The 21618-nt window shown below is 40.8% G+C and overlaps 1 non-coding gene across 1 annotated transcript; it reads left to right on the forward strand.

Annotated features, from left to right (window-relative positions):
• The first annotated feature begins 3839 nt into the window (after positions 1 to 3839).
• Trnat-ugu (transfer RNA threonine (anticodon UGU)) lies at positions 3840 to 3913 on the forward strand. Its single transcript has one exon. It is a non-coding gene; the product is annotated as a tRNA-Thr (tRNA).
• The last annotated feature ends 17705 nt before the right edge of the window (positions 3914 to 21618 follow it).

The raw sequence follows: 21618 nt of genomic DNA on the forward strand, positions 1-21618 counted from the left end.
CCTGCCTCGGGCATGCATGTGTGTGATGTCCTTAGGTTAGTCAGGTTTAAATAGTTCTAAGTTCTAGGGGACGGATGACCTCAGATGTTAAATCCCATAGTGCTCAGAGCCATTTAAACCCTTGTCGGCCAAATACTGGCACTGAAAATTTTATCCACCACCAGGGTTTCGAACCGGCTTAACACCAGGTCGAGCGCCACCGAACAAGCATGCGTTAACTACCATTTTTTCTTCATTTTGTTCGTTATTGTTCGTTGCGTTTGGTCATGTCGGACATCACATGACACCCGTTGAAGTTCATCGCTGATCCCTTCACTCAGTTTTTTTTTTTTTTTTTTATTACAAAGAGCAGCCAGCTACCACGCTCGGCCAGGGAGGAGGGCGAGGGAGGCTCTGGTACAAGCGCATTATTTAAGAAGCTTGTTTTCATAGTATTGGGTAGCATGCGGTGACTTTGGTTTTACCTTGCAATAGTATAAAGTCAGTTAAAAGTGTAATGATTTATTAATACAACTGTGACCATTTTGGCTATGTGATGATCTACTGGTGTATCGAGCCTTGATCATATCCAATGAAGAAAAATTTACAAATCTGTGACTAATCTACAACGAATGTACAAATAAGGAAAAATATGTTGTGCACAGAGACACACACTGATCAACGAACACAAAATCGTTTTCCCAATATACCATGTAGATAAATGGTGATGCAGGTGAGTTTCGTAAAATGGCGAAACGTGTATTGGATTTCTGAGTGTTCCTGTGCGCTAGCGTAGGCCAGCTAGATTGAGTCATCGAGCATCCTTTTCGGATACAACTCAAACAATATATGGCACGAGACACTGTTACTCTCAGCAACGTGTTGTTGCCGAATTCTTATGTCACTGCTCATACTCCGTGAGTTTATTTATTTTCGCCGTATCTTCCAAGCACTGGCTGTTATATATCAAGACTTTGGTCTGTCCTGTGAGTTTCTTCACTGCCATTCAAAATGGTTAAATTTTTCTTTATTTTCTTTGCAAGTCCAAGGAGCTTCTATGTACGTGATGAGCAACTAACTTGTAAGACCGGCCAATCAGACTTTCAGCTGGCCACCCTGCTAAGATAGATGATCGCACCATCTATCATGTCTAATCGGACCCACATAGCAAGCCATTCAGTTCAGCATGGAACGTTGGCCAATGTACGCGTAGGTCTTACTGCGGCAGTGTAGGAGCTCTGTTTATGCAGAACATTGTGACTGAACAACGCACGATGCGCCGTGGAAGAGACCGCCATTTCCGTCTTCCAGACAGAAAGACAATGCCTATGTTGATAAAACTATGGAGTGAGTCGGACTCTGAAACAACATGAAGGATGTTGTTGTGGTCTTCATTCCAGAGACTGGTTTGATGCAGCTCTCCATGCGACTCTATCGTGTGCGAGCCTCTTCATCTCCGAATAATTATTGCGACCTACATCTTTCTGAATCTGCTTACTGTATTCATTTCTTGGTCTCCCTCTACGATTTTAACTCCTCACACTTCTCTCCAGTACTAAGTTGGTGACCCCGTGATGTCTCAGAATATGTCCTATCAACCAATCCTCTCTTAGGTTGTGCCACAAACTCCTCTTCTCCCCAATCCTGTTCAGTACCTCCTCATTAGTTACGTGATCTACCCATCTAATCTTCAGCATTCTTCTGTAGCACCACATTTCAAAAACTTCTTTTCTCTTCTTGTCTAAACTGTTCATCACCCATGTTTCACATCATTCATGGCTACGCTCCATACAAATACTTTCAGAAAAGACTTCCTAACACTTAAATCCATACTCGATGCTAACAAATTTCTCTTCTTCAGAAACGCTTTACTTCCCACTGCCAGTCTACATTTTATATCCTCTCTATTTCGACCATTATCATTTATTTTGCTTCCCAGATAGCAAAACTCATCTATTATTTTAAGTGTCTCGTTTCCTAATCTGGTTCCCTTAGCATCATCTGATTTCATTGGACTACATTTCATTGTCCTTGTTTTACTTTTGAAGATGTTCATCTTCTGCTCACTTTTCAAGACACTGTCCATTCCGTTCAACTGTTCTTCCAGGTCCTTTGCTGTCTCTGACAGAATTACAATGGCATCAACAAACCTCAAAGTTTTTATTTCTTCATGCTGTACATTAATTCCTACTACAGATTTGTTTTGGTTTGCTTTGCTGCTTGTTCAGTGCACACATTGAATAACATTGGGGTAGGCTACAGCCCTGTCTCACTCCCTTTTGAACCACTGCCTCGCTTTCATTCTCTTCGACCCTTACAACTGCCGTCTGGTTTCTGTACTAGTTGTAAATAGTCTTTCGCTGCATGTATTTTACTCCTGCTACCTTCAGAATTTCAAATAGAGTATTCCAGTCAACATTGCCAAAGCTTTCTCTAAGTCTACAAATGCTATTAATGTAGGTTTGCCTTTCCTTAACCTATTTTCTTTGATAAGTCGTGGGGGTCAGTATTCCGTCACGTGTTCCTACATTTCTCTGGAATCCAAACTGATCTTCACTGACATCTGCTTCAACCAGTTCTTTAGATTCTTCTGTAAGGAATCCGTGTTAGTATTTTGCGCTGTGACTTACTACGCTGGTGGTCGGTAATTTTCGCACCTGTCAGAAGTTGAGGAAGGAGAAGCGACCTGAAATAGTCAGAACACCGGAAATGTCCAATAAATTGGTGGAGCTCTGCGACGAAGCTCGCAGCGATCTGTTCGTCGCCTTTCCAGTACGTTATAAATTCCTCTCATGTCTTAGCAGAGGAGTTTGAAACAGGATTTAAAGTTTCGTACTTATAAGCTGCAAGTGGCTCAACAGCTACAGCCCTGAGACAGAGAAGCGAAATGATCCTCTTTCCAAAATTACGTGAAAACAGCTCTTGAAGTTTTATATCCAAATGATGTACTCTTCTAGCATCACAAATTGCTAATTTGTACATTTTTAAATTTCATGGACAAAGAACTCATTTACTAAAATGTTCGATGAGTAATAATATAAAGAAAGATGTATTCATGTTTCTGTTTGTTCTTAATACAATATTCATCGTTGCGGTAGGAGATTATCTCAGGCCTCGGGTTTGTCGCTGACAAAGTGAAGACACTTTTTTATAATGTCACAGTAAAACTTTTATTTCACATTTTAACTTGTGAGAATAGTAAAAATATACCATTCAGCTGTTCTCCACTAGAGCTTTTTACTCGCGCCTTTGTGAAACCAAAGACATGCTCTGGGCACGCTGAAGCAGAGACTAACCCACATAGTGACTGCCAACTACTGACTGATTAAATGATGACTAACTGACAACCTCAGCTGCCGACAGGTGTTGTTGATATACCTCGATGTGGACAGCTGAAAATGTGTGCCCCGACCGGGACTCGAACCTGGGATCTCCTGCTTATATGGCAAACGCTCTATCCATCTGAGCTACCGAGGACACAGATAAATAGCGCGACTGCAGGGACTTATCCCTTGCACGCTTCCCGTGAGACTCACATTCCCAACTATCCACAATTCTACATATGTATTGTACCTTATAGACCTTTTCCCATCCACTCATTACTCGCGCACGCTTTGGCGATTCCCGTAAGAGTTTGGGCAACCTGTGCGCATTCGCACAGACGAAGGTCAATGGCTGGGTAGCCTTTAACTATATATACGAAGACAGTAACTTGTTCTCGAAAGCACAGTTACTGTTGATGACCGTGCAGCTTTTCCCTGGAATAAATGATGACTAACTGACAATCTCAGCTGCCGACAGGTGAGTCTCACGGGAAGCGTGCAACGGATAAGCCCCTGCAGTCGCGCTATTCATCTGTGTCCTCGGTGGCTCAGATGGATAGAGCGTCTGCCATGTAAGCAGGGGATCCCGGGTTCGAGTCCCGGTCGGGGCACACATTTTCAGCTGTCCACATCGAGGTATATCAACAACACCTGTCGGCAGCTGAGGTTGTCAGTTAGTCATAATTTATTCCAGGGAAAAGCTGCACGGTCATCAACAGTAACTGTTCTTTCGAGAACAAGTTACTGTCTTCGTATACTGACTGATTATTTTGGCCTATATTCAGTTCTGTGTATTAAAACATCAACTTCTTAAATGTTCCACAAGCTGTGTTGTTCAAATTAATGATTATAACTACATGCAGGTCTTATATCATTAACAATTTTATGTCAACTTACCTTTTTTCACTTTTGCAAAAAACAAAGGAATAAAATAATAGTGAACGTTATTTCATGAAACTGCGAAACAGGAGTTTTGGGATTCTAAGAAATGGCACTTGTAAAGGACCTTTCACAAAATATTGAATTATTTACGAAAAAGTTAAGCGTGTTTTCAGAATATGATGGTAGTTTTCTCTTTAGTGAACAATAAATTTTCATGAAATATTACTTAAATTACATTTGGGAAAATATTCAAACCATGTGGTATTTGTAACAACTCATGCCAAAGGAAGTCTATAGGATAATTGTTTTTATGGCCAAACACTTTTACATTGACAGATACAAATAATGTTTCAATATGAAACTTGTTCCTGGAGTGCTAGTCTGTAAGTTTCGCAGGACAGCTTCTGTGAAGTTTGGAGGGTAGGAGATGAGGTACTGGTGGAAGTAAAGCTGTAAGGACACGTCGTGAATCGTGCTTGGGTAGCTCAGACGCCGTCACGGAAGCTCAGTGTGTCCGGTCAGAGAGTTAGCTGCCTCTGTAATAAAGAAATTGAGTGAGTGGATCAACGATTAACTTGAATGGGTGTCATGGGACGTACGCCCCGAACAAACGCAACGAACAATAACGTACAAAATAAGATTTAAAAAAATATGGTAGAGCATTTGCCCGCGAAAGGTAAAGGTCCAGAGTACGCGTCTCGTTCCGGCGCACAGTTTTAATCTACCGGGAAGTTTTATATCGGTGCACACTCCGCCGCAGAGTGAAAATGTCATTCTGGAAGTTTTGTGATGCCGAGGCAACTTTAATCTGAATGAGTCTGTGAATAAACTAAACTCCCGATATTGCTCAGATACCAAGCCGCAACGCGTTCATGAGAAGATGAAGGGTAGGCTGAAGGTCGTCGTCTGGCGTGCTGTAATGGACAGTCCAGTGGAATGGTTGGGCCATATTTTTTGTAAGACAACAACGTCCGACCAGTGAGTGTCAGTTCCGATCGGTATGCGGCCATAACTCAAAATTTCCTCATCCCACAACTGCACGACATTGCCGTCCAAACCCTATAAGATTTCAGCAAGACGGGGCTGAAGCCCAGGCGGTTTATTTTTTAATGGCTGCATTGAGGCTCCACTTGGCACACGAGTTTTGATGTTTGCGTAATTTTTGCTATTCCTAAAAAACTTCTTGGCACTGAAATCAGATCAGTTTTTGTCTATCACATACAGTTTTTTCACAAATCAAGTGAACTCATTTTCCATTTAAGTCTAATTTCCTCAAACAAAAAATTTACTACAGGTAAGAGAAACTTTATTTCAGTAGAAATGGTTCAAATGGCTCTGAGCACTATGGGACTCAACTGCTGAGGTCATAAGTCCCCTAGAACTTAGAACTAGTTAAACCTAACTAACCTAAGGACATCACACACATCCATGCCCGAGGCAGGATTCGAACCTGCGACCGTAGTGGTCTCGCGGTTCCAGACTGCAGCGCCAGAACCGCGCGGCCACTTCGGCCGGCGATTTATTTCAGTAGGATGGAGTAGTTGACCATCTGGCTGATGGACGGGAAACTTTAGCTCGTTGCTGGAACGCTGTTGTGTTGTTAGGTTATATTTTTGACTGTTAAACGCAGTTTTGCTGTTTCCTAGAAACTAGTTTCCGCAAGTGTTTGAGTAACCCAAAAGTATTCTGTTATATTTGTGGTAGCTATGTAACTGTGAAGCTATGTAATAGTTTCGTGAAAAATGTCTACTACGTATACTTTGGTACAAGGCTTGATGATCAAGACAAAAGCTGGATACAAGCGCAAAGCATGCCGTACGTGTGTTGAGGGACTGAGGTAGTTGAAAAATGAGAAGAGGAAATCAATTCCCGTGATTTGGAGGGAGCAAAATCATGTATATGACTATGGTTATCATTGAAGGTGATGACACAAGATATAAGAAAGCTGTAAAACATCCTAACATTTCTTCGACCTTAAGATCAGTTACGCATAGTGAATTTCTCCCTATTCGATTACATCTGTAATTCTTGAAGATTTGCAACAGGGGAGCAAGTCAGGAAATTAAGGCGATGAATGGTGATATTTACAAGATTCTGCACCTGAATTATTCAGTCAGAACATACTAAATGCTTAAGTCGTGACATGAAACTAACAAAACATGCAGCTGAATAGCTTGGGTTAAGACTTGAAGCAAAGCATCGCCTACCATCCGGAATATCATTCTTCTGCTATAGGCACTAAGAAAAGGAATTAATAGAATTCTACAGAGAAGAAGACCGTATGATTTTTTTATTGTGATATTGAGGTTTTTTTGGATTTATTTAATGTCACTTACGGTGCAAGCCAGTGAAGGTTGTTTACAGACTTGTCAAAAGGTATCCTTTTGGTGTACTTTTACATAATGGAAATAAGTTTGGCTCAATACCCGTTGTCCGTTCAGTACATCATAAGGAGACGGATTAAAATTTCAAACTGCGTTGCAATACGTGCTCTATGAAAAGCATTCTTCGACAATGTGCGAGGATTTGCAAGTAGGTGGAATGTTGCTTGGTCAACGATCCGGTTACACAAAAGTGTCGTGCTTCATTTGTGAGTGGGACATCCGAGCCGAAGACAAGCACTGGAGGGTAACTAAGTGACCCGACAGAAATACCCATCAACCCGGTTCACAGAATATAATAAATGACACTGCTGCTTTCTCTTCACACCAAGCTTGGATTAACAAAACAGTTCACTGCAGCACTTCCAAATCATGGTGACTGATTCCTGTAAATGACAACAATACTTCTAAAAGTCTCTTAGGAGATACTTAAACGAGGGTTCTTTGTGACAACGCAGATCGGAAATTTAAGAAAGACTTGTTTGAAAGTGCAGGTTATTTTAAAGAAATTACATACAGTCTTATTTACACCAATGATGAACGATAATTAGATATAACTGAGAACAAAAGCATATGCAGGTCAAGTAGCAAATTTCTTTAAAATAATTATAATCTTCCTAGTGTTAAGTACGTTATATATGAGCTTTGGGACAACTGCTCGAAAGTAACGTGCTCCTAAAACAGCATAAACATCTCTGATTTATATTATGAGTATAACATCATGTCATAGGAGCAACGACGTACATGAAATGATCTACTACTAAAAAATCATCCATAAAGAAGTTATAATGCGCCTAGTATATCTACAGATATGACTTGCTCCTGCATCAAAATCACAAGTGTCACTAATGTATTCAATGTATGATACTTCTGTTTTAGGTACCTGAAAATGGCCTAAGGCCTAAACTGTAGAATTGTACATAAAATAAAGAGAATGGCAGCTGAAGGCATCGAGATATCTTTCGAAAAAAAAATAGAAAGATTCTTTAGGATGTTACAAAAGGCATAATTTATTTTAATGCTATTAATAATAATTCCCGGTTACAAAAAATGTGATTTTAGCTAAAACGTCGAGCGTGATTCGTACAAAAAATGATCTGGTACAGGAAAACCGAAATCAGATTTGAAATCAGAATGAAAAATACTTTGAATGTCACCTTACAGTCATAAAACGTCGTAACAAAGTTTTAAAATGCAGCATAGTGTCACTCTCATGATTGGGTGATATCGCATAGCCGGTGAGATCACATAATTTTCAGACCATGATTTTTTTTTTCGTGTCATTTCGAGAGCAAACTTTTTTCACGGCGACTCCACAATATCGACCAGTTGAAAGCCGCAATCCGGGAAGAGATACAGGCCATTCCTCTTGAAATGATTAAGAACGTAATGAGGAATTCCGCGAACGTCTTCATCAGTTCACTGGCAATGATGGAAGGTATTTGCGTGACGCATTTTTTCAGGAATAAACTTGTGTTTGGCTTTTCGATAATGTCAACGTGAGGTGAAGAGTTATCTATAAGTTGTATTGGTGTGTAAGTACGCTAGACCTCATAGTAACCAAATGAAAATGATCTACTCGCTGTGGGCCGCCATGTATGTCTTGGTGCGGTTACGCTGAGCTCAGTCGGACAATGTGGTTAGTTTTCCGAATAACACAAATAAGTTTTTTACGTTTATAGCTGCAGAATCATGCTGAATCACGTCACCTCATTTAAATATCTACTCGTAAGAAGCGATATGAAATGGGACAGACACTTGGCGTCTGTGTTGTGGAAGACGAGTAGAATACTTGGATTTGACGGAAGGATTCTGGGAAAATGCAGTGCATCTGCAAAAGAAACGGCGTAATAGACCGTATTTACTACACCAGGGTTTCGCGTTTGTCAGCGGACCTGAAATTAATTCATACACGCGATCCTAGAATCCTAACAGATCAGGGCGCCGCATATAAAAAAGTTGGACATGTTCGGGAAACTTAAATGGTTTCTCTGGAAGAGAGGAGATGTCCTTACGAAACCTCGTTGCGTAAATTTCGATATTCGAGAGAGATTGTACAAAAATCCTGCTCCCTCCTCGTGTATATCGCATAAAGGGGCCGTATCACGTTCAACATTTGTTGCGCAACACACAGTATTGCGCAATAAGATTGGCCGTATGAGAGCGGTGTAGACGGTTTTGCGCAAACCACTGAAGGAGACCGCAGAGCTTTAAAAATACTAACGCTCACTCAAAATGTTGCGCAATATATTGTGTCGTGTGATGTTGATGTTGTGCAATACACGGCATTTCCTGCTGAGACTTGGTGGTACTCGGCCATGCAAGCAACTGACATACTGTCGTAATATGAATATGAATACATCAAAAAGAGAGATGGAAGGAATCATCTGTTGAAGTGCATTCAGGGGAGTACGGTATTTTGACTACTTATATAATACTTATTCAGCAATCAGCTGTAGAAACATTCGACAAATATGTTTAATTTGTTGCAGATATACGTAGAAGCATCAATTCTCTACAACAATTTACCTTACTCTATTCATGTTTGTAGATAGCTTCCAGCGCTGTGGAAAATGAAATCCGGTGAGTATACGAATAGCATATTTTTTTTCTGTGTACATGAAATGTGACGAAGTTCACCAATTAGTTGAACGACTCCTCGTTCACTTTTAACAAATTCTGATAGTCATCTGGCGCTGCTAAAAGTTCTCTTAGTACAGGATCAACACAAAAACTAACGGCGAAACAAAGCTGAACATTTTTCACAAAGTACACCATTTATCAAGATTGCTTACGAATTACGACATCGGACAAATGACGACCGTTCGCGGCTACACAGCACTTGAGGCGCTCCACCCATGTTTTTGAACACACCTTTCGAAACTGCTGGAGGTATTCTGGATATCACATCGTGAATTCGATATTTTAACTATCGTAAGCTTCTCGGCCGATCGTTTGGGCATGTTTCGTAACGAACGACGAGGGCTTGCCTGTAAACTGCTACGCACACATTCGATGTTCTCGGGAGTTCGGGCGGTTTTTCGAGGGCCGGTTGACTTTCGATTCGATGCAGTGGCAGTTACAGGGAACTTTCTTACCCAATACAAAATTGTTCCACGAGCAGGAATTGGATATCGCTGCTGAAACTTGAAATGTTTACGAGAGGCACATAGCAAGCGCACGACAGATTCGCCACAGCGAAAACAGCACTCCACCATGAAAACACGATGCGGTGTTGCTTCGACCAGTCCGACATGATTACTGACCTGTTAATCGGGTCAAAACTTAACACTCGGCACCAGTAACAGATGGCGCCACCGTCGCTGTGTCTTGTTTTTAGCGCGCATTGTAATTGGAAATCGTCAAAAAATTGTGAAGCGCCTTCTATGTTAGCTTCCAAGACCCTTTTCCGCTCGTCGTCGCTTCCTCTTGCTTTTCTTTTTGCTGCACGTAGCGACTGCAATCACAATACGTGTGAGTTCCACATCATCGAACGCCGACATGTCCATTACGAAGGCGGAGTTAACTACTGGACTTGCATTCGGAAGGACGACGGTTCAATCCCGCGTTCGGCCATCCTGATTTAGGTTTTCCGTGATTTCCATGAATCGCTCCAGGCAAATGCCGAGACGGTTCCTTTGGAAGAGTACGACCGACTTCCTTCCCCACCCTTCTCTATTCCTATGAGACCGATAACCTCGCTGTTTGGTCTCTTCCCCCAAACAACCAACGAAGAGTTAACTGACACCACGCGAGCATAAATATTACGCAGTAATATTGTGGTGTTCTCGGCTTCATAGATTCACACAATATATTGACACAATGTTATTGCCTAATAAATATTGGGCGTGTTAGGGCCCGTCAACTTTCCAACAGGCGCGCGTATGTGTCACATACGCAGCGACAATCTTCGCTATCTTTTCTTGTTTCAGGGTCCTCTTTCGACCCCACCCTACTTGAACCGTGGCCGCTGCTCGCTACGGTAAACAGGAAGCTAGTAACACGTGTTTAGTATCTGAGGAATACGAGCGACCCTCCATGTAAGTTTTTAACCTTTTATTTTCCAAGATTTTAGTTAAATTTGTTAATGCTTATTAGCAATTTAAAGGAGTATACATGATGATGTTAGATGTGTCTCGAATCGACAATGAAATTAAATGAAACTGTATGCGTCAGATGCTCGCGACCTTCACTGCTTGCATCATATTATTTATTCAGTTCCGTTTCATATTTATTTCTTATATATCTTAGGAACTATGGAGGACAAAGATGTACAATTTAAACAAACCTTTGGATGGTGAGGCTCTGATAAATGCAACTGTGTGTCATATCGGCCAAGAGCATGATCAGGACAACAGTTCCATAGAGGACAGTGATTAGTACGACTGCAATTTTGAATTGCTGGTGTATCCATGTATTACCACAATAAAAATAAAAACAGTGAATGGTTGGATGTGTATGAATAACGGAGGACATGGAGCTGTGAATACCATTTAACAACCCTACGCCAGTGCAGCAAGCCTTTTCTGAAAGTATTTGTATGGATTCTTGCCAAGTATGGAAGCGAAACATGGACGATAAACAGTTTCCATAAGTGGATAATATCAGCTTTTGAAATGTAGTGCTACAGAAGAATGGTGAATGGGTAGATCACGTAACTAATGAAGAGGTACTGAATAGAATGGGGGGGAAAAGAAATGTGTGACATTACCTGACTAGAAGAAGGGATTGGTTAGTAGGACACATTCTGGGACATCATGGTATCACCAATTTGGTACTCGAGGGAAGCGTGGGGTGTAACAATAATAATAATAATAATAATAATAATAATAATAATAAAGATTTTATTGTCTTTAGGCCATTACAGCAATTGACAACGTCAAATGAAGTTACAATTTATAATACAGTGTGATAAGGTATTGACTACTGAAATATTTTAGCTTATATTACAATAAATGTACAGTGGGTCATCTGTTGGATTACTGCATTTTACAGTTGAAGAATTCATTGATATCATAGAACGGGTGGGCAATAAACCATTCATGCAGTCTTTCTTTGAATGTATGTTCAGGAAGATCCTGTATGGCATGTGGCAGCTTATTAAATAGTTTCTGCCCTGTGACTTCATAGCTATTTATTGATTTTGATAGTCTGTGGTAGGGCGTGTATATGTGTTTGATGCTTCTCGTGTTGTAACAATGTACATTTTCTCTACGTTTCACATCTTGTAGGTTCTTCTTCGTAAAGACTAAGACATTGTATACATAGAGGTTTATTACAGTCATAATTTTTTGTTTGGTAAATAAGGGTTTGCGGTGAGCCTTATGTGAAGAATTTGTAATTATCCTAATGGCTTTCTTCTGCAATAACAGGATGTCATGTATATGACTACAGTTACCCCACAAGATAATGCCATAGGATATTATACTTTGGAAAAATGCAAAATAAGATGATCTGATGTATGTTTCGGGTACACAATTTCTGAGTTGTCTTAATAAATAAATTACTCTAGATAGCTTACTACTAATATAGTTTACATGTTGGCCCCAGGATAACTTTTCGTCTAAATAAACTCCTAGGAATTTAACAGAACTAGGGTCATCAGATAGTGGCTTGTCTCTTAGAGTGAAGATTATCTGCTGAGTTTTATTTTCATTTAGCAGGAAACCATTTGCTCTTAACCAATATGCTGCATTAGTGAGTGTATTTTCAGCACAGGTTTTAAGATCATTAAGATTGTTACTGCTATGAAGAAAAGTCGTATCATCTGCATACAATACAGTGGTGGATCTAATAAACGAGGGGAGGTCATTGATCATTATCAGAAACAGGAAGGGCCCCAGTACAGATACCTGAGGCACACCTACTTTAACATTTTCTATGTTTGACATTTCGTTACCAACACAAACTACCTGTTTACGGTTGTTGAGGTAAGCTTTTAATAGTGTGAGACTGTTTCCTTTGATGCCATAGAATTCTAGTTTCTCTAGTAGTGGCGTGTGCTCAACACAGTCGAAGGCCTTGCTTAGGTCACAGAATGAGACCTGAGCAAAGCCTTTGTTCTCAAAAACTTTGAGGATGTAACTGACTACCGTGTTGATTGCATCAATGGTCGACAGATTCTTCCGAAACCCGTATTGTGTAGCATTAATTATTCCTAGATTCTCAAAGTGAGATGATAATTGTTGGTACATGATGCATTCTATTACCTTGGAGAATGCGGGTACTATTGAAATAGGCCGGTAACTAGATGGAGAGTCTTTATCTCCCTTTTTGTATACTGGGACGACCCTAGACAATTTTAACTCATCAGGAAAATATCCCTCAAGTAAGCACTTGTTTATGCAATGGTTTAAAGGGTACAGAATGCAATCACACAATTTTTTAGCAGGTTGCATGATATGCCATATATATCTAAGCTATCAGACGATTTCAGTTGTTTTATGACCCCTTGTACATATCTAGGTGTTACTTTGGAGAAGGTTAGCATGCTTGTATTTAGTGACTGTCTACCCCAATTTTGGGAGAGTAACTCAGATGGACTAATGTCTGGTTTGATAATTGCGTCTCCTATTTCTTTCACTGAATTAATAAAAAACTCATTGAGTGTTTGTGGTGGGATATTAATTTTGTCCTTTTTAGTATCTGTGGCAGCACTGTTAATTACTTTCCAAGCGGTTTTGCATTTATTGGTGGAATTATGTATGCTGTTGGCATTGTAGGTTTTTTTGGCCTGCAGGATGGCTTTTTTGTATTCATTCCTGCATTCCACATAGGCTGATTTGGCACAGTCAGACTTCATACTATTGTATATGTTGTACAGTAACAAAACTTGTTTCTTTAGATCTGTCAGCTGTTTAGTGTACCATATATTTTGTCTGTTTTGAGATCTGGATTTGTGGCTGCTGTCCATTATTTTGATTTTCTTTATGGGAATACTATAGTTAAACAGGGTCAAGAATGCATTAAAAAATCTATCAAATATTATTTTGGTTGGCAGGTCATTGCTTGAAGTGTAATGTCGATCGACACTACAATGGCCAAACCAGTCTCTGTCAGCAAGGGAATTACAAAATGTGTTAATTTTATCCTCAGTTATGGGTCTGGTAATCACAACTGTTGGGACAGGTCTGTTTGCATTGCTCCTATTGATGGGAATTTTACTTGCATAATTTAGAGATACTGAGTCATGGTCAGAGAATGGGAACACTACAACTTCGCATGTGTTTTCAGTGGTCTTGAAGTTTACAAAGATGTTATCTAAACATGCTTCGTTCCTTGTGGGCCTGTTATTAACATGATGTAAATTGTATTGTCTTAGTAAGTTTTCCAGATCTGCAACACTACCCTTACATTTAGTAACATCAAAATCAGCATTGAAATCACCTCCTATTGCAATATCATAGTGTAGCCATTTAATATTACTTAATTCACTCAATAGCATGTCCATTTTTTCTAAAAATATGTTAATGCTTCCCTTTGGTGATCTGTACATGGATACTACTATTAGCTTATGACTATTAATGATTATACCCGTAACTTCAAAGTGCTGTTCATCACACAAGGAATTTAGGTCTAGTTTGGTTATTGTACAATTGGGTGACTGGTTGGAATAAATTGCCACACCACCTCTAATGTGCTTTTTCCTACAGTAGCTATTTTCTATACTAAAATTGTCAAATTTGGCAACTGCAAGTTCATTCTCATTAGCCCAGTGTTCACTCAGACAAAAAATATCAAACTGGTTATCAAGACCAAACTCATTTATGATAAGTTCTTTATCTTTCAGTCCTTGAATGTTAAGGTAACATATTTTAAGATCCATGCTCTTATTGCTTACACACTGAACACTATGGTGATTGGTTTTCAAACCTTTTTCAGGGCTTATCCTTTGGATTTCTGCCTCTTGTTGCCATTTACTAAAAAATTGTTCACTTGGAGTGGTAGCACATCTACTGTTGTATGCCTACTCTTCCCTCCTTGTGATGATATTGTAGATGAGGCTGCTACTACAGGAATTGATGGAACTGCTGTTATGGTGTGTGGAGGCACTGTTGTGGCATCTGGTGACTGAGGAGATAAGGCGAATGCTTCTTCTTCTGCTGCTGCTGTTGAATCTTGCTGGTGCAGTGTGATAGGTACTGCTGCTGCTGCTGCTGCTGCTGTAGGCATTGTTGTGGCAACTGGTGAGAGTGGAGATTTGGATGTTGCTTCATCTTCTGCTGCTGTTGAATCCTGTAGATGAAGTGTGGTAGGTACTGCTGCTGCAGCGTTTGTTATGTGTGTAGGTATAATTGCTGCTTCCACCTCTACTTCTACTGCTGTAATAGAAGTAACCATTTCTTCAGGCTCTGCTTGCGTCAAGCAAGGAACAGGAAGAGCAGCAATTACTTCTTGGTTGTCAGATGCTTTCAGTATCATGCTGATGTTTTGGCACAGAATCTTCTTGCCTCTGTTATTAAGGTGCATGCCATTTCTCGTGTAACAGTCTCTTTGCAAGGAGTCCATACTTATAAAATATGCATTTTGGTAGGCCCTGCAAATGTTTGAGTATTGCCTGTTTGCTTTTATGATTTCCACGTTCACACATGACCATTCCGAAAGGTCATGCCTATGTGGAATTCCGACTACAAAAACTGATTTCTCTTGTGTTGAATTTAGTATTGCCTTAAGGTTTCGTGTTGCACTGTGGAGGTCGTTTTTATATACATTATTGGCTCCAGCTATGACGACAATATGACGATCATTTTCAGTTTCTATGTTTCTAATGAGTTCTTGGATGGGTGCACCTGGTTTGACAATACTAGTTGCTTGTATACAATGACTGTAACGTAGTATTTTTGCGATCTTACGTCCATGGCTATCAGAGAATATTTTCCCTTTGAGTTTGTCTTCACGTTTATTGCGGAAGTTTCTGCTCATGTGCATGTCACTATATAGATTCGGCGTGTTGTTTTCGTCACAGTTTTCCGTGGATTCCACATTTATATCTGAATCTAGTGCATGAAAACGGTTTTTTGTTACCACAGGAATTCTACAGTCACTGGGTTTCACACGACCAACCCTTTTTGGCCTAGTAAACATATGTTGCCTTGTTGCTTCTGCCTGTAGGCCTATATCCACTTCAGAGCACTCGTTTATTGTAGGTAGGACACTGAAACTGCTTTTATTGCCGCAGTTCGTTCCATTCGTTGTATTTATCACCTTTTCGCTTCTTTCTTCCGTGATCATGCTAGACCTGTGCTCCCAGTTCCGTGTTTTACTTGCTTTGGCGATCGGGATATTACGCGCCTTTTTCAGTTCGGCATTTTCATTTTCTAAATGCGCAATGTCCCGCCTTAGTACATCTACAATTAACTGCAGGCTTGATACACGTTCATTTAACTTCACTATTTCACTGTTATAATTTACGTATGTTCCGTTTTTCACCACACAACTATAACTTTTGTTCACTTTCTCACTATAAACAACTGTACCGGACGCCATGATTAGTAACCCCCATAGCGGGGGACCAAGAGATAAATACAGTATACATATTCAGAATGATGTATGTAGATTGCAGTAGGTACTCAGAGATGAAGAGGATAGCACAGGACAGACTAGCATGGAGAGCTGCATCATATCAGTCTCAGGACTGAAGACCACAACATCAACAATGTCTATTTACTTTTATGATAAAAATTTAACGTTTAAAAACACAAAAAGGTTGACTAACAAAAGTGGTATCTGCGAGATAAACTCGAACCACCCTTGTCCGACTTGAAGGCGCTCATCGGAAGATTAAGGGCCACGAGAGTAACTTAAGACAAGTTTAATGCACATCATGCTAGCGTGCAAGACGAGGATTCACAGCCAGATCCAGATAGAATCCACGCTGCGGTTCACCGACCGTTTGTCTTGTATACCAGCCAACCTGACTTTTAGAGGGTTTCCCACGCTTTTTTAGGCAAACGCTGTGCAGTTGCCATATCATTGACTCCGAAAATACGATAGACAAAAAGTTGAAATTCGATAATCTACAGGAAGCAGTTTACACGATTAACAGACAGATAGCACACACAAATCACAGCCTCTAAAAAATGGCTGTGAGCACTATGGGACTTAACTTCCGAGGTCATCAGTCCCCCAGAACTTAGAACTACTTAAACCTAACTATCCTAAGGACATCACACACATCCATGCCCGAGGCAGGATTCGAAGCTGCGACCGTAGCGGACGCGCGGTTCCAGACTGAAGCGCCTAGAACCGCTCGGCCACTGCGGCCGGCAATCACACCCTCTGACCCCTACCTTAACCGACGACTTTGGCGACTGGAAGGGCAGGCGGTACCAAATTTAAAATAAAATAGATTTGCTACACTCATGGTGAAACGCGTACGTTTCATATATATTCATTACCTTACCAGCGATGGCGAGGCATGACAGAATCTCTGACCAGAGAGTTATTTATCGTTGCTAGTCTGCGCTTGACCGCGCGAGAGTTCAGTTGTACTCAGTCAGTGCTAGTAGCACGTAGCGAGTCGACAGGAACAGTTGCGAGTTGCACTCTGCAGTAGTAGCGAGTCGGCAGTAGTTGTAGCGAGTGGACGGTTGTACCGAGCAGGCGTTGCCATGCGTCGACGGCGTGCTGTTCTTCCGAATCTGGTCAAGATTGTGGTGGACGATGTGTAATATTGTAAAAGGTAATGAAGCAGCATTGCGCTCAGCTAATAATGTATGGTAATTGTAATTAATTTGTTCAAGAAATGCCCCAATAATAATACTTTTCTATAAAGTAACCTTTTTAAAGAAAAAGATTCATTTCGAGTTAAAGAATATTTCCTATGCATTTCCTCCAAGAATCAAAATTAAATATAAGCCAGCATTGCACGAAGCTATGCCGAAAAATAAGAGCAGATATAGATGCAGTTTTACTCAGGTAAGAATTTATCAGGTTTAATTATTTCACAGGGCCGAAGGTCAGCGCAGCTGCACTTATAAAATTTATCAGGTTTAATTATTGCTGTTGAGATGTTACATTCAGTTCATGGTTCATTATTTAATTAACATTATTGTGGGTTTAATGATCAATCATCATTCCTTAATTTTTGTGGGCAGTTTACATTTGGGGCAGTGTGACCTACGTGAATGAATCCTCTGACCCCTAGCCATACTCTTTCTGCACAACACCTGAGACGCCATTTTTCAGCAAGACATTGTACGACCACATGTTGCTGCACGAACGTGTGCCTTCTTGGTGTCACAGAATGTCAGCATGTTTCCCTGGCCCGCCAGATCACCGGACTTGTCGCCAGTCGAAAATGTAATTACGGGTGCAGTGCTGTGGCTCAGTGCCAGCTACCACAGATGAACTTTGGAACGAGGTGCATCATGGATTGCTATACCACAGGACGCCATTCGCTTCTTTTACGCGTCGATGGTATCACACAAGGAACAGTTTATCAGGGTGCATGTCAGACCCTGTGCTTCCTAGGCAACGGGACACAAGCTCGACCGAGGTGACTGAAATGCTAATCATTTGTGCAGAATATAGCAATGTTCATGTCATGTGAATATGAACGTCCTATCTCTAATAGCTGAAGGTGTTCTGTTTTTTCTCAACATGAGTGTTTATCAAGGAAACAGAGAACCGTTATAGTGGCGTAAATGCTAGGGAAGACATACTTCAGATTTCAGTGCTTCCTTTTTTTCTGTTTCTTGTTGTTTCTGACATGGGAAAAAAGTACAAGGTTCAAGAAAACTTCCATGACTGACAGGTGAAGGAATGAATATTAATGTTATGACGAGACGACAATGTGTCGACATAACACGTGCTGTCAGCTGCTATCAGTGTGGCTGAACATTTCGGTGCTCTCCTTTTAGCAAAGTAATCTATTTTTCAGAGTCTTCATACCTCCAGGGGTTTTCGGCACTTGTACTCCTGCTCTGTGGTGAGACCACACTTGCAGCACCTGCAACGACCTGCGATTGTCTCCGCTGCCATTGCAAACAACGGCGCTACACGCGGAAGCTGCTGATAGCGCCGCGGGGAGTTTAATTTCCGGTAGTTTGTAGCGCTGCCGTCGTCCCCTGCCCGCGCCCGCGCGCTCTAGCGGCTGCTTCGGCAAACACATTGCAATCGGCGCAGGGGCCCTTTCAGCGTTGGAGTGTCGGAAATAATTCAGTTTTATTAGCAACGGCGCTTTCATGCAATTCTCTCTGCCGTTTACGTCCCCGTTTGTCATTTAAATATATTTTCTCTGTTCTATCATTTACAGTGTACCATACCCGGCCTCACTGTTGTTTAAATTAATAAGGGGTACTATACACTGTTCATCATAAGGATGCAGCTGATGTAAACAAACACAAACGCGATGATGGTCAGAACCCGTAGCATACGTTCACTGATGTTGCTACGCTCTCAGAAGCAGGTTCTTCTTATGTATTAGATATCTTATTACTAAGTTACATTAAATGAAAATTTTAAAATATTCCTGTTCAGGTAGTCAAACCACTTTAAACGATATCGATATGTGGTGAGCTATCTGTGTATTATCTTTGACTGTTTTTACATCCTTGTTCCTACATGCTGTTCTGTTCAGTTCCGTCTCGTCCACATTCATTGTGTGTGTGCTAACACGTAGTAAAGTGTACCAGTGTGAAATGTTATAATAAATCACCGAATGTGTACATGTGTATTATGTTCTCAATATCCACGGAACCTCAACAGGTTATGGGTCCAGGTACCCAGGTAACCAATCGTTAAAAGTATCAGGAATCGCTGATTAAAAACCCATGTGTTGTGATTCAAAGTGCAGTGTGTGTTGTGTCCAAAGAAAATTGTTCGAGTCGACAAATATGGCGACGAATTATGTAATTAATGTGTCGAAGCTGAACCATCGTTTTATATTAATGAAAGTATTTTAAGTTTCTTAGATCATGGATTTAGCTTAAGGTTAATTTGATGCAGTTGTAAATGGTTGTGATAATGGTAATTGTATAATGTACTTCATTTCAAGGTTTCCAAGCGCTGAACGTTTAACTGTCGATAATGATTCCGAGGCTGGCAGTACAGGGTGAACCAAAATATGTCAGGACGTATGAGCATATTATTGAAACTGGGTCGAAAATTCTGGGCGTGCTTTTTGCTGAATGTCTAGATCCTCAACGTGCTGTATTCCAAGCAACCTTTACTTTTAGTTCTTCAAGAGCTTTTATTCTTCTTTTATTTCCATCGGTATATGTGGTAACAGCACCATTTATTTCAAACCTGAGTGTCTGATACCCAACAAATAAGTTGTTTTAGTATCGCGACCAAAAAACGTTGCTGAATTTCTTATTGACGTTTTGAGTTACTCTTCCGACACACGTCTTCAGCAGCTTTGAGTCTGTCCTATCTTTATGACTATTACAATTACAACAGCTTTTGTGATTCCTGACAAAGTGATCGTTCTTTCTGGGCTCTTTGTGTTAACATCAGATGGAAGAATGCATTATGAGGAGAATATCGCGTAACGGAGGCATGTAAAAGCATGTAGGCTGTATAGGTCTTCTCATTTCATCCAGATTATTTTTGTTGCTTCTAATAGCCTCGCCATAGTTTTGACACAGTGAAGATTTGCTTAGTTTCAATTATGGAAGAAGACAAAAGTATTATGTGTTATACAGCTGTATGACAAAATGACAGTACATTGAAATCACACTCTTTCACTCACGGTCACAACGTCCCTCCACCCGTCCCAACACTCACGTCAACAGCACAGAAATAGTAGCTGAAATACTTCCAACAGTCGCACATAAGGGACGTGCAAAGTCACAACCTCCTAAAGTTTGCAGTAACTGATAAAAAAGTTGTAAGTTAACAAACGCTTCTTCCCGCCAAAAAAATTACACTGCATAACGTAGTAATGAAACAATAACTAAGCGTACTTCGGTATTACCAAAGTTAATGGAAGATTATGCAAAATTAAAGAGCAGATGCAAATTTTAACTTGACACGAAAAATAAAACACAATACAATTTTTGGCTCATGATACCACTTACACCCTCTTAAATAAGCGTTGGTGACGTGAAATTTTTCAGAACATTGTAACCCAGGACTTGAAGTAAGTTTGCACTATGAGACAGAAAACAGCGTCTTGGTAGTAAGTACTAATTCGCATCGTTGCTGGGAAATCTCATTTTTAAGTTGTATTGTGAATTTGTGGTTGTCTGTCTGGGAGCTAGGCAGCCCACATTTACGTTTTGGCTGGAACGGTAGTTTATATAACAAGATGACACGGCAGCCGACCTAGAAACATCTTGTTGAAACTGGCAATGCTCACAAAACCTACCACTAGTTTTGAAAACAACACCTGCTCACAGACTTCCAACTCTGCAGATGGTGAATTACTTTAGAGGTATTTCGTAACTGTGTAACTAGTACCAAACGCCGCCCACATCTTAAGATAACATACTCTCATCTGTCAGAACATTATGACCACGTACCAAACAGCCGGTATGTCCTCATTTGGCACAGATAACAGCGGCGAAGCATCGTGTTATGGAAGCAATGAGACCTTGGTAGTTCGCTGGATATAGCTGACAACACATCTGCACATACAAGTACCTAATGCCCGTAAATTCCGGGGAGGAGGGACGATGAGCTCTGATGCCACATTCAATCACATCCCAGACATGTTCGATTGGGTTCAGATCTGGAGAGTTAGGGGGGCCAGCACATCAATTAGAACTCGCTACTGTGTTCCTCGAACCACTTCATCACATTCCTCGACTTTTGACATGGCACATTATCTTGTTGACAAATGCCGCTACCATCGGGAAACACGATCGTCACGAAGGGGTGTACGTGGTCTGCAACCACTGTACGATACTCCTTCGCCGTCATGGTGCCTTGCACTAGCTCCACTGGACCCATGGACAGCCAGGTGGATGTTACCCAGAGCGTAATGGATCTGCTGCCAGCTTGTCACCTTCCTGCAGCGCAGGTGTCAAGGAGCTGTTCCCCTGGAAGACGACAGATGAAGAAGGTATTTGGATTCATCAGACCATGCAACGCTCTGCCTCTTTGCCAAC

The sequence above is a fragment of the Schistocerca cancellata genome, chromosome 2, assembly GCF_023864275.1.
Source record: "Schistocerca cancellata isolate TAMUIC-IGC-003103 chromosome 2, iqSchCanc2.1, whole genome shotgun sequence".
NCBI lineage: Eukaryota > Metazoa > Arthropoda > Insecta > Orthoptera > Acrididae > Schistocerca > Schistocerca cancellata.